Below are 15,380 nucleotides of genomic sequence, written 5' to 3' on the forward strand. Positions count from 1 at the left end.
GAAAACTCATTCTTCAAAATTCCCACGTTTTGGGAGTTTTCGCCAATTTTAATCAGTTGATATTTGAATGGCGAGTTTTCTGCTCAAAATTTTAAATACATGATTTTTCTAGAGTGGAACAGAAAAGGTCGTGTTTATAGTGATTCATCGGTGGAATTCTATCAGGATCTTGCAAGGTGAGTCAACAAAATCTTCTTTCATAAATCGTCATGGTCAATTATTTTATTCAATTGCATAATTCAAAAATACAAACAAAATCGACTGACTGTCAAATGGCGAAATTGAAAAAAAAACCAAACAATTGTATACTCTTAATTTTGGCCTGGCAAATTATATCGTGAATGCAATGATTTGATACACGTCATGGGAAAGCAGTTCAAAGAACATGGCCATTTTGTAAAGAAAATATTTACTGCGGTTTGTTCAGACATTTGTTATTATTGTGCTCATTCCCCCCCCCCCCCCCGCCCCCTCCAATCTGAAAGGAAAAGAAAATAATTCATGGTTCGTGCGTTGCAAAGTAATAACTAATCGGAATATTCTATGTATTTAGCCCTTATGTACAGACTCTGTACTATTTCCTGTATCATACCAACATCCCTTACTTACCCCATTGAGTGCGATTTATTTCTATAATCCCATAGTACGAGTCCCTGGTTATTTAATCAATATGCGGCGCATATGACTTTGAAAATCACGTTAGTTATCGGATAATTTGTCAAAACTGGTCTAATAAACATTTCAATTGTTCCATTTTTGACTTGATAATTTTAGAAATGTTCTTTTCTATTTGTGTTTTTCTGTCCCTGTTACCGACCGATAACCATCAACCAACGTTCGCGTGAACTTAACAGTTTAAGACAGATAAGAAGTAATAATTTTGAATAACCAACTTATTTTTTTAATGAATTAAGTTGACGAATGGAGGGAGGTATACCAAAAGCTCCTAGTCCTAAGGGAAACAACATTCCCTCAACTAACCCTAAGAAAAAATGAAACCTAGGACTTTAACTACCCCTAACAGGAAAAACAAACACCCGAGGACCTTTACTAAGACTTATAACTGACCCTAATGGAACAAAAATCATTCGACCTCGAGCTAACCCAAATAGAAAAACAACAACCTAGGCCTGCTTTGCACTACCTTTCAATACTTAAAAAAATTAAAAACAAAATGGCAGTGGAGAAAAAAACAAACAAATGGTCATATTAGGAAATGTTAAACTTTCACTAATCTATCAAAGGGTTGTTCTAGAATGTTTTAAATGCTACTATATATTGACAAAGTAAATAAATAACCGCCTAACAAAAGATCCACGGTGAAAATACGAATTGTAAGAGATGGTAGATCGAGGAGCTTTCGGAAGACCTCCTCAAATGGTTGTTATTGAGTTATTTATTTCTTGAATTCCTTTTCCCCCCTTCTAGTATTGTACTAATATTTTTAAAAATTATTGCTCTCCCTCATATTAAATATATTTTTTTATAACAATAAATATTTTAAAAACTGGGATTGTGGGGAGGGGCATTTAAAATTCGCAAGAGTTCATAGATGTAGAAGACATATTTACTTACTTTTCATTTATCTATCTATATATCTATATATTTATTTATTTATTTTGGGTTGTTCTCGTCGGCGTAGTGATATGACTGTCAACCAGGATATTAAGTTATGAATATAATGTTTAATTATTACACTTGGGGGAAAAAAAACTACACTTAATCACATAATACGTGGATAAAGATTGAAAAAAAAATCCCCAAAAGAACAACTAACAATCAAAAGAAAGAAGCAAAATGTCTGCTTGAAATTGGTTGACAAATGTCTAGTACATTGTGACCTTAACTTACGTAGGAAATCTTTGTGGACTGTAGAGCATAGTGGGTTAATCCACCTTACATTTCTTTTCGTTTTGTTACACTGGTTCGAATCCTCTCCCTTTTTTCTAATTTTTCCCTACTTTTTTGCCTTGATTATCTTGTTTCTATCAAAGCAAGATCTTAAAATATATTATCGCTCTTTTCACTATTATGGTTCTAAAGTCTGGAACTCTACTGCAACCTATTAGAGAAATCGAGAATATCTCAAACTTTATAGCTATTTTAAAAACCCAATTTTTCACAATTTATGTTACACAATACTACAATCTAATTGATTTTATGTCTTTATTCTATCAACGTTTTTGAATTGCCGACACTTGGAAAAATAAACTACACTGTCCAATTGATTGTATGTCTTTATGCTACGTCTTTGAATGGCAGGCATAAATTATGATTGATTGTATGTCTTTATGCTACGTCTTTGAATGGCAGGCATAAATTATAATTGATTGTATGTCTTTATGCTACGTCTTTGAATGGCAGGCATAAATTATAATTGATTATGTGTCTTTATGCTACGTCTTTGAATGGCAGGCATACATTATAATTGATTGTATGTCTTTATGCTACGTCTTTGAATGGCAGGCATAAATTATAATTGATTGTATGTCTTTATGCTACGTCTTTGAATGGCAGGCATAAATTATAATTGATTGCATGCCTTTATGCTACATCTTTGAATGGCAGGCATAAATTATAATTGATTGTATGCCTTTATGCTACATCTTTGAATGGCAGGCATAAATTATAATTGATTGTATGCCTTTATGCTACATCTTTGAATGGCAGGCATAAATTATAATTGATTGTATGCCTTTATGCTACATCTTTGAATGGCAGGCATAAATTATAATTGATTGTATGTCTGTATGCTACACCTTTGAATGGCAAGCATAAATTATAATTGATTCTATGCCTTTATGCCACAGTCTTATCTGCCTTATAAAGCCTTTGAATGGCAGGCATATCGTCACGTAGATTATATATTTCTGTCCTATTAAATTTTTTGACTGACTGACAGAACGTATCGATGATTATATGTCTCTGTCCAATAAAATCTATGAATGGCGGAAATATTTTACCTTTCATTATTTATAACCATAATGACATAAATACTTATTTATCATTTTTATATATTTTCCTATAAAATATTTGGCTGACAGACGTACATTTTCTTTGATTATCTGACTTTGTGCTACAGCGTCTTTTGTTGTTAGACATACCGTCTCATTGATTATATATCTTTGTACTACAAAGTCTTTTAATGGCAGACATAAAGTCTCATTGCCTGTGTGTGTCTGTCCTATAAAGTGTTTGGCTGACAGACATACAGTCTAATTGATTGTATGTCTCGTGGCAAAAAGTCTGTAAATGGATTTACATCCAATCCGACGTGAACTTATTTGTCGGTCTGATAACCCAATTCATTATGGTCTCCTTGTTATAATGGAATTCACAAAAATGATGCAAAATATTATCCATTACAACAATGTTAAACTGGGCCCATGATGCGTTCGGATGTCAGACCTGCATTTATGTATTCGTCCATACAATCTTGTTGGTTCTATGTCTTTATGCTTCAAAGTTTTAAATTGAAGGCTTTATTCCATTTTATGACTGTTATTTGTCTCTGTCCTACAAAGACAGACATACAAACTTTTAAAACATCAAAATTTGTTTCTTGTATTTAATAACAGACAATCCTGGCATTTCTTCTGGTCTTCTGTGACTTTTCATCAGGAGCAGACTGTTGCGATCCTGTAAGTTGTACTCGATTACATTTAAACTATAACAAAGTAAATCTCTTTAAAAAAAAAAAGCATTGTTTTAACGAATCTTCTACAAATGTAATAGCTATTAAAGGTACCTCCAATTTTGAAGGTAACAAACAAACATTTCTGAAAAGTTCAAATCGAGATAACCATATATTATACAGGTCTGATAATCGGATGCAATTATGGGCTCGATTTAGCATCGTTGTAATGGACTATATATTGCGTTGGTTTGGAAATATTTCCATTACTATAATGAGACCATAAATGTTTGGGTTATCAAATAAATACACGTTGCCTCAGAGACCAGCCGCCAAATGTGCTCCCAGATTGAAAATTATTAAACAAATATGGTAAAGTGTACATCATTTCATAGATTTGACCCTTTCCCTCACTTTAGGAAGAGAACATATTATAAGTGCAGATAATATATCAGACTAAGATGTTTAAAAAGTGGTCAAACATTGTGAGCAATGGTGAAATCTATCAAATGATGTTTGCATTTTACCCTATTTGTTTAAAATTATTCAATCTGGGGGGGGGGGGGGAGGGCACGTATGGGGGCTGATCTTAGTCACCCACATGCCTTAGTAACCCCATCCATGGTAACTAACATAAAACTTTTAACATACAAATGTTTTGCGGGTAAAGCGTGCTATTGTAAAATCGTCTTGGTTAGGCTTTTAAAAAATCAATTAACTCAAACAAATAGTAAGATTAGGTTTCAATGGTTTTGAGGCGCCTGCAACACATTAATGTCTCTTCAGCGCCAGTAAAGAGGAAAAAACTGGAATAGTCAAAAAAAGTTAGTTTTACAATTGAAATAATACGAAAAAAAGGTAAGACAAAGGGGAAGGGTAAAAATAGAGAGCAGATGTAGATTCCAAGAGCACACTATCAGTGTACTTAGTTTGAGATCGCCGAAAAGTTCGATCCAGACACAAGCACAAGTCCCCATTAAGAGGAATACATTCAATGTTTACAAGCGATTATATATTTAAAACAAGAAAATGCTTTAGTGCATAACACAGAGAGATGATTTACAAGGATAAAAATATCATCTCCAAAACTATAACTATACATTTGACTGTTTCTCTACCAGTCACGGACTTCGGCCATTCCAATACATGGACAGAAAGCAACTCGGAAAACAGATATAAGGATAGAAAACACAGCGTGAACTCCTGCCCACCGTGGGAGGGCAGAGACTCCACCTTGTATTTTTAAAAAATCATTTTACTCAAGCAAAAAGTAAAGTTTATTGTTATTTTTATGATTATATATAGTGTAGCGTTTATCTATCTTCGTGACAAACTATGCAAGTTTAAAGGATAACATATTATGTGCAGCTGGCACAATGGATATGAGACGGTCGCACAATGTTTGTTGACAAGCAAATGTCAAGCACAACCGCCTAGATTGAAATGTATAGGATGACTCACCCAAACATACAACGATTGAATTACACTCTTACTTAAGGGGACAGAGTAATGTATCTATGATATAAATGTGTTTTTCTGTGTTTGCTTTAAGTATAATGTAAAAAATTGCATTTTTGGTGATAATTTAAGATTCTCATTGATAGAAATTGAGTACAACCGCGCGCAAAGTTTTGTAAAAGATTTGCCTGACAGGGTTTCGAAACTTTGCCAGCATGAACATCAACCCTGGCCCTTTACTACAGTGTGGCAGAATATTGTGCTCCTGTTTGGACGAGAAGTGCCCATACAAACCTTGTTGTTGCGAAACTAAGAGACTCGATGCGAATAGTAACTGGATGTATGAAATCAACTCCAACACAATGGCTGCCAGTCATGAGCGCTATAGCACCACCCCACTTGAGGAGAGAGGATGCAACACAGAAATGGATATCCAGAGAAGAAGATAGTGGAACTCCTCTGCAATCCATATACAAAACTGCGCCCCCAACATCAAGACTAAAATCTCGTTCACCTTTCTACCTATCAAAGAAAGAAAACTACAACCCACAAGAAGCCTGGTGCGAGGAATGGAAATGGAATAAACCAACATGAAGGGAACTAATTGAAGATCCCTGTAAAAGTCTCCCAGGTCTACAGGATCAACCAAGACAATACTGGGTAGCTGCAAATAGACTACGGTCAAAACATACAAGAACAGCTGCCAACATGCACAAATGGGGGCTCCAAGAATGACCAACATGATCAAAGTGCAACCAAGCACCACAAGATGCAAACCACCTCGTACTAGATTGCCCAGAGACAAAACTTGAAGGGGGATTTGAAACCATTAACAAATGTGCTGATGATTTCCGAACCTGGATTGATACCTTGAACATAGAAGTGTAGCCAAACGATACTACTACTACTGTCAGCATGTAAAAATGATGTTAATCTACAAAATATACTATGGATATGATTGACTAATTCATTTTTTTTCGTACCGCGTCAAATTTGCGCTTTTTGACTGGTATTTTTCGCACAATTGGCAGATTATAAAATCAAATTTTACAAATATAATTAAATATCCATAGTTTATTCTTTAGGCAATGATAAAAAAAAGTATATGTTCCGAATTTGAAAGTAATTGGTTGATAAATTAAAAAATGTGATCAAGCGTGCGGGATCGCAAAATGCAATTTTTCGGAGAAAAAATGATTGGGATTTTTTTTATCCTACCTTCAGTGAGCACCTTTGGAGTACAGATATCCTTCTTTTCTTGCCTGAGTCTCTTCGATTGCCAATTTGTCTGATACGCCGTGCCTCGAGCGATGCTTCTGTGGTTCGCTTACTGGCCTGCTTAATCTGATTGGCGTCGGTAATCCGGAAGAATTGCTCACTATATAAACTGTAATAAATTTGTATAATTCCTAAAACATCTCACAATACCACCGTACCATCATTAAATATCAGCACTGCCAGCCCCACAGAGATTTCAACAGTTTTTAACCGTGATATGACTTTTTGGACAGTATCGGGAATCCATTTCGCCTGTCCGTCATTTCGATTACCAAAACGTTACGAATAAATGTGTATGCAAACTTCATAAAGCGTTTTTGCTATACGTGGTTTTCGAATTAAAATTTAAAGTGGATAACGGGCGAAGTGTGTCGATCAATGTACGAATTTGACGTCCTTGAAGCAATTCACTCGGTGACGAACCAGAAGCTAAAGGTGTGCGACGATATTGAACAAGAAATTGTTGCAAGGCTTGTCTTGGAGGAAAAGACGATTTTCCCAAAGCCTTTTTAAAACTTCCCCCACACGTCGTTCTGCGGCACCGTTTGTAGTCGGATGATAGAGAGCTCCAGTGATATGTTTGATTTCCCTCTTCCTACACCATATCTGAAATTCGTCAGAAGTGAAGCATGTTGTGTTGTCCGACACGATTGCGTGAGGATAGCCGAATTGAGCGAAATCCTCTTCCAGAAGGCTTGTTGTTGCTTTCGTTGAAACCGAACTGGTTGCATAAATGCAATTTGAGTAGGCGTCGACCATTATTAACCGGTTATTACTCATAAAATTCACTACGTGATCGATGTGTACTCGACTCCACGGTGAGTCTTGTTTGAAGGCATCAGGAAATTCTCCACACACTTGTTTACATGCCTTTTGAAGAGTGACATATCTGTTGCGGGCTTACTACGAACGGATTTTACTTTTTTCGTTTGAAACAATTGATCTACCGAAACATTGAGCATTTGTATGGCAGAACATCCTAATAAGTGTAACGGCATAGTGTTGACAACAAAATTTATTTCGCGGCATGTATCGTTCACAGACACAGGCAAAAAACAAACAAACAACAAAACAACAGTTCCCATGACGGGGAGTTCATAGTTGGATGTACATTGATACTTAATGTTGGCATTAGAGAGTTGTGGTTTGCCAATTCTCTCCCATGTCCTAGTTGAAATGAAATTGTCACCAGTCCCTGTATCTATTTCGAAAACAATTTCATGGTTGGATACAGTCGTAGCTAACTTAAGCGGTGTCACTGAAACGAAATTGACCCGTGACATGCGACAAATTGTGTTGACGTTAGGCGAACTCGACATTTTCTTTTTACGTCGACAGACTCTCGATGTGTCCGTTTTTTGACAGAAGCAACAAATGGCTGTTTTTAATTTGCAAGTTCTGTCTGTTGTGGTGCCCATCGCATCTTGATAGTTTTGATTTTTATTGTCAAACTCCGTTGTCGGCTCTGTCTGTCTTTCATTCGAACGTATGGTACGCTGTTTGTTTTGACTGCTTTGCTGAATTATTGGAGTCTGTTTTCTTTGAGGCTTAATTTTATGGACTTCAGGTTGAACAGATAATGCAGTCTCGTTAGCCACTCTTGAGGCATCTTCTATCTCTGTGGCGAACTCAATGGTTTTGTTAAACGAAAGCTCGTCCTCCTTGTGCTTGAATAGCGCTTCAAGACCAGTTGTGTTGTTGACTGCGCACATGAATCAGGTACGCATGGCTTCATCCAGGGGATTTTCAATGGATGGGAAATCGCACATGACGGCGCTCTGGCGAATTATAGCTGCCAATTCCTAAATAGTTTCACCTGGTTTCCTCTGGATACACGTCCAAAATTTATAACGTTTTCTGACTACAAATAATCGAGGGTGGTCCTGCTCCGTCATATATTTTTCAATTTCTGCAAGACTGAATGTGGTTATCGCCTTAGCTGGTGTTTCTTGACTCGCCATGTATTTTGTAAACGATTGGCTGAAAAGGAAAACGTCTGCTTTCTTCTCATCAGGTACGGAGTGAGCGGTTAAAAATGTATGTATTAAAACGTTGCTAGGATCGAATGCTGGCAGGTTTCAGTCCGTGGTGTGTTGACTTTTCGACTGCAGTAATGAAACGGTCCGACGGCAGATGCGCAGGATAAAGGTGAAAAATCCTCGTCGCAAATGTGCTTTCGACGGGACATAGATTATTATTTTGGAATCACTCAACTCAGAAGGGTTAAGTGATTAAATGTGAGAAAGCAATTTATTACCGAGTATGTAGGCATCCTTCCGTCTCAAGAGACGATGATTTGCGCCCTATATGGCTTTAGTCTCATCAGTCTTGTTGAGAGCAAGACGGGTGTGACTCAGCAGATCAATCCTTGCATGGCCGTCTCTACCGCAGTTGTTGCACACGTAGTTTGACTGTGTGTTTGGTATTTGGATCTGCTGCCTCTCTTTCCTCCTTGCTCTCCTCTCCTCAAATTTCTTCTTTCTCCTCTCCTCACCTTTCTTCACTCCCTCCATCACCGCATATCTCCAGCCGCTGCGGTCGTCATCAAGCGACTCCCATGTGTTTGAGTCGATGCCTGTCAATTTCATGTCTCGTTTGCAGACTGAGTATAAGTTAGAGTATATATATACAAATATATCGCAACAAAATTGTAAGTAGAAGGACAGTTTTATATATCTCAAAGTGTGCATCCTCTATGTAAGCACAAATAATATTTTAAACAATGGACTTAATGAATAATAACTAATTAAGCTGTAACTAAAATCAATCAGCTAATAACAAAGGGGAGCAACTCTTTCCTAGCATAACTCGATGTATACGTACAAAACAGGACGAATAAAGGATTATATTTTTACAGACTTCAGAAAATAATTTACTAGAGGATTATCTGTAGTACACTATATCTGGCAGTCAAGTATTTACAGTTTTGAATCTCAAAGATCGCATTCCAGAAGGGGAACCAACATTTCTAAATTCCAAAGGATAGAATGTAAGCATTTTATATTTCTTTAATTTCAGGCATGCTGTAGTACAGCTGTTTGCTGCGATCCGGATAGTACTGGTTCTTGGAGTGGTCAACCATTTTGTGGTAAGTTTGAAAATAGGCTCGTTATATGTCAAAATTTTCCCAATCATGATAGAATCATGAACCTTGACATATATACCACCTAGGATTATGCAACAAAAATCAAAGTTTGTTTAAATGTATATAGCTATTTTATTAATATTTATCTGAGGTTTGGTTAAGAAATTGCTCGCATTAAAAATAGTTCAAAACTTGATTCTTTCCTTTTTGATCATGTTTTCGAGTCATTTTTATTTTGGAGCAATATCCCTTTGTTAAATTATGTCTGGCGCTGTGAGTTTGTTGTTTGCGGAGAAAAATTGAAGAATTTTGTAAAGCGGTTCGTCATTTATGGATATTGTTGTGAAGTTTTGTGACAAACTATGTCAGCTAGAAAATACAAACCAAACAATGGAAATGAATGAAATTCTGTGGAAATCAATAGTATAAAAAGGTAAAACTAAACATACGTGACTATTCGAACTACCAAAGTAATTAATGCTTGACACCTCCGGTTTTTTTCTAGCATAATTGATGATAACATTTGTAAACAAAGGTCCACGCGTACATTGACTAGATCAGATAAAAATTGGTGTACGAAGAGAAATTTCTCTGTCGTCGATCTGGAATTTAGTAATGTATTTATGTTTTTTTTATTGGCTGAAGAAGGGTTTTGAGGTCGAAAACGTTCCCTGTTTGATATGTTGGTCGTTTTTTAAAAGCTGTTATATTAATTTTTGTCTATTGATTTAGCAGTCCACAGGTTCTTGCAGATTAGTATCAAATTCAGAATGTTGTATTGACGCTGAAGTTATCTCAACAAACGGTAGATTTGGTGAACATGAAATCAGTGATAAGAGTGTCTATTTCCACAAAATATTTAGAGAAATTTTTAGAGGGATGTATCAAAATGCTAACGAAATCTTGACGGCCATTGATAAAATAGGCTCAAAACCAAAACAATTGTGGTCTTAGTGTTGCATGTAAAACGCTTTAAGCATGTAGAGTGGACACTGCGCTATATAAAAGCTCAATATTAAAAAAAAAACAATTGTAGCGTTCATTGTAGTAGAAATATGCAATTATGAGCATCATTTTAATTGAAACTTGAGAATCTTGCCTTGACAGCAGGGGTTTACACAGTAATTACGTGAACGCAAACGATTAAACAATTTTGTGGGCCATAATATCATTTTCAGCTTCATTATTCTTGTTAATGCAGTAACCTCAACCTTTATCAGCTTTGTGACCGAAAACGAGCGCTATTGTGATTTAGGAAATAATTAATGGAGGGAAAAGAAATTTCTTTTTTTTTTCTTTTTTTTTTGGACTGATTGATTAGGTGCCTTTTTTATAATATGCCTCAAAGTCACGACAAATAATATTTTCTCAAAACATTTTGCAAAAGCTCTAAAAATGTTTGCTTGACATACTGTCAAAATTGTATCCGGATGATAAATTATTAGGAATTTGAATCCCCCATTTCATGGGTCGGTAAAACACACGTTATTCCATTACCATACCTAGGAAACTTTCTTACTCGTAGGAAATGAGGTCACTCGACAAGTTGAAAATATGCGACCATCTTGAATCTTTTGCAGGAAAAGTTTTATTTTATTTTCTCTCTCTTTTTTTTCTCTCCGACCAAACCCTTTCATGAAGGCGGCAGTACCACATAAGGAAAAGCATCCCGTTAAAAATAGATTATTGCTGCAGATCAAAATAATTTGGAAAAAAACTAGCAGCTGACAATACTTAGAAGTGCCGGGTCAACAAATATACATCAACCTCGACCATGTCACTAAAAATTAAAGATTATCAGATCAATATATTCTGGTAGGAAAAAAGCATCTGGTATGACTTAAATGCGCTATGTTTTCAAATATCTACCAACCTTCACAGTGTCACTGGGCTAAATATAGATTATTGATCGATATAAATCGATATTAAAAACGTGTTTTTTTTACCACCACATCTGTAGGGGCCAATTTTGATTAAATCATGTTATGAATGGGCCGAGTTTTGTGGTCAATGTCAAGTCATTTACCATGATAAAATAGTCATATGTGTCAGTGCATGACATAATCAGTCAGAAGGTGAACATTTTGGATTTGCATGTTTGTTTTTTGCATTTTCTGAAACAATGTGCTCCCCAGAGCATTTTAATCTTTATTTGAAAAAAATCGGGTGATTTTTCATGAACTTTTGGTCAGATGTATGAGAAAGTTATCCAGCAACTTTTCTCAAATTTCATACTTTTTCAACTTGACTAGCTGTAAAAAATATTTAGAAGTGAAATTAACCTTTGATATTTCCTGAAGATGTACAAAAAAGGGTCGATTTAATCATTTATGACAAGAACTCATTTTGGATAAAAATTCATCTTCCAACTAAACTTGGCAAAATATCTCATTTCAACCATTTTCACCATCCGACTGGTTATGTCATTCACTGTAACATATTATTTAGGGGCCGAGTTATAGGAGATTCGGGACTAGAAAAATATCACCTGACATAACCTTAAAGCGTTGATATTGTGTTCCATTAATAACATGATAATTTATACAAACAAGCAAACAAACAAAACCCCAATGACGTTTGACCTTCGAATAAATTAGTCATGTTATGAGGGGGGGAGGGGGGGGGGCGTGTTTTGATGTCAAAATTCGGGGATTTCCCATCCTAAAATGGTAGTATTGTATAGAGGGCCGTGTTATAGGAGGTTCAGATTTTTTTTTAAAAATCAGAGAAAACCGAAAAGAAATAAATCTAACATAAAAAAGGAAAACAAAACAAAAACAAAACAAACAGACAAACTAATGATTCACCTTTGAATAAAATAGTCATGTCACATCCTGGGTCTGGGGTCAAGAACATGCCTTTCGCCATGATCAAATAGTATTATTATAATATAGACATCCCCAAAAAACCGTGCCCGATTTTCGACGCTGGCCCTAAAGTCGACACTCTTAGAAAGTCTGCTTTTGAACTTGTTTTTCGCCTAAATTTAGGTTTTCGGACACGCCAATATTGATGTCATCTAAACCGCAGATACATTTTCTTTCTGTTTCACCTAGTTTCCGATAAAAATACGAATGGAAATTTTTTGTTTTTTTTTCATTCGTAAACTTAGGGTTCACAAAATCCGCTCCAACACCCGCCTCTTTGTAAAATTTTAAGGGGCAGCCCTAATTTTGACACCCTCCAGGCAAAGTCTGTGTTTTTGAGATTTAGAATCTTCTGATTTGTTAAAAATAAGTATGATTTTATTCCAGATACCTTTTCTGTTCGATCTAAGACATATGTCTTGCATTTCAATCCCGAATCTAATCAAAAACTGACTAAAACACATCTTCTACACACTGTTCGCTCGCATCCTGATGAGAGCGAATGCTCGAAACAATATGTACGAAGTTGATCATAATTATACTTGAAATAATTTATTTTATAAATGGCTCTTTTTATCAAAAAGTTGAGCACTTTTCAATTTCATGGACCTTGTGTGTGTATATATGTATATATATATATATATATACAACATACATCCATCCATCCATCCATCCATCCATCCATCCATCCATCCATCCATCCATCCATACATACATACATACATACATACATACATACATACATACATACATACATACATACATACATACATACATACGTACGTACATGTATCATTATTGTAATCTTTAATCAATAGAATTATGGCATTACTATTAATATTAAGGGCATTCAAGGGATCTTATCCTATTTTGCCCTATACCATATGTTATGTTATGTTATGTCATATATATATATATATATATATATATATATATATATATATATATATATATATATATATATATATACAACATACATACATACATACATTTTTTATTCCTCAGCACAAGCTAACGGCTGCAGTAAGGTGTTAAAAAATTGCTAAGGTGTAGTAAGTGTCTAGTCTGTTGATGTCTTTAAAATAAAATAAATGTGTAAGAAACATATTGACGTTTCGATTTTCCTTTCATCCAACAAATTCCTGACTTTCGCATCAAAATGGATCCATCTACATAATTTCCTTGGAATTGTAGAGTGAAAATAGTACATTATTTTACTCCTACCATCAGGAAACCCTATTATTTCTTAATAAATACGCAATCGTTGAACAATGGTTTGTATTAGCTGAAAAAATATTCAACGATTGTATAATATTCCGCTAATTTCATTGACTGTAAGGTGTAAAAAACATGTTTTTGTTTTTAAGTGTTTTGCGACGCTTGCAACACATTAAGGTCATATCAGCGCCAGTAAAAAGGAAGAAAATGGGATAGTAAAAGTTTCTAGAATTACAATTAAAACACCTAAGATCTAAGAAAAAGTAAGGCAAATAGGAAACATATGTAAATTCCAAGAGCACACTGTCAAAGTACTTAATTTGTGACCCACCGTATCGAAGCGGTATTATGTCGGGATCCACCCGGTAAGGGAAATTGAATTCATAGCCACAAATATCCAACTTGGGTTTAATTTCTGTACGTTATGCTGGAGTATAAAGACCATTTCTTGCTTAGCAGAAACTTCTAAGCTCCAATTTCTTATCAATCTATCTCTTAATCCACTTTTTGGGGTCTGAATCATCCCGACATAATACCGTTTTGAGACGGAGGGTCACATTTGAGATCACCTAAAGGTCTCATACAGACACAAGCACAGGTCCCAACTAAGAGGGATACACTCAAATTTTTACAAATCATTTATAATATGTAAACAAAACAATAATGTGCATAACAGAGATATGATTTACAAGGGAAAAAATATCCCAAAACTCTAATATTCATTTGACTGTTTCCCTCCTAGCTAGCGTATCTGGCCAGGGCCTGGACAAATCCAAATAATCTCATTCGAAGACAATGACAGAAAGCATGTTGGAAAACAGATATAGGGGGATAGAAGACACAGAAAGTACATCCCTGCCCACTCTGGGCGGCCAGGAACCCAACCCAGTTGTAAAAAAAAAAAGCTAAAAGCCGAGTGAAATTAACCTTTTGGTGCGTATGAGTACAAATCCAATATTTTTATATTTTGTGTCAAATTGTCATTCAAACAGATGGAGAAAAACACAAATGGCGAATAGAAGTAATACTAGACCATACAATTGGTCACGAAAGATCTAAGAATCTTACTTGGAGGGGTAGACCAAACGTATTATTTCATTTCTTTATATTTATTAAACTCGCTCCTTTTTTTTTAAATCGTGCAATAATGCATACTCGCAAGCTCGTAGTGTTATTTGGCATTATAAGAATAATTTGGTCAATTTATACCGAAGAAACGAAAGAATTGCATATTGAAAACTGCAGTCTTCGTGCTTCCTTTAGAACACTATTAGTTCTGTTGTGTGTTGTCATACTCTATTTAATATCAACACTATGCGAATGATGATGATGGTGATGATGATAATGATGATGATGATGATAATAATAATGATAATAATAATATTAATAATAATAACAACAACAACAACAACAACAACAACAACAACAACAACAACAACAACAACAACAACAACAACAACAACAATAATAATAATAATAATATAATAATAAAATAATAATAATAATAATAATAATAATAATAATAATAATAATAATAATAATAATAATAATAATAATACATGACCTTTAGGTGAGTGATTTCAACAATATTAATAAACCATCGATTACAGATAGTATGCGCTTGGCTAAGAAACCCACAACATTGCCATCCGGAAGTATAACACGCAAAATATGTATAACCTTGAACGTTTATAGTATGGATAATACAGTTAAGTGAGAATTACTCATAAACGCTGCTACCCTTTGGATAGGATGCTAGTCTATCGCAAAGTACTTCCGCCAGATCGAACAGACCCAGGTACCCACCCAATCACTGCTAGGTGGACAGAGGGATCAGAAA

The 15,380-nt window shown here is 35.2% G+C and overlaps 1 long non-coding RNA gene across 1 annotated transcript in view; it reads left to right on the plus strand.

The window, feature by feature from the left end:
* LOC144969512 (uncharacterized) overlaps positions 1-13,429 on the plus strand; it is a 13,706-nt gene extending 277 nt beyond the window's left edge. Inside the window, exons 2-4 of the long non-coding RNA XR_013644764.1 lie at positions 3,579-3,641; positions 9,389-9,458; positions 13,328-13,429. This is a non-coding gene — a long non-coding RNA (uncharacterized LOC144969512). The remainder of the gene's footprint in view (positions 1-3,578; positions 3,642-9,388; positions 9,459-13,327) is intronic.
* The last annotated feature ends 1,951 nt before the right edge of the window (positions 13,430-15,380 follow it).

This window comes from Berghia stephanieae, chromosome 3 (genome assembly GCF_034508935.2).
Source record: "Berghia stephanieae isolate SIO BIC M18660-M18661 chromosome 3, UCSD_Bste_1.3, whole genome shotgun sequence".
Classification (NCBI taxonomy): Eukaryota; Metazoa; Mollusca; class Gastropoda; order Nudibranchia; family Aeolidiidae; genus Berghia; species Berghia stephanieae.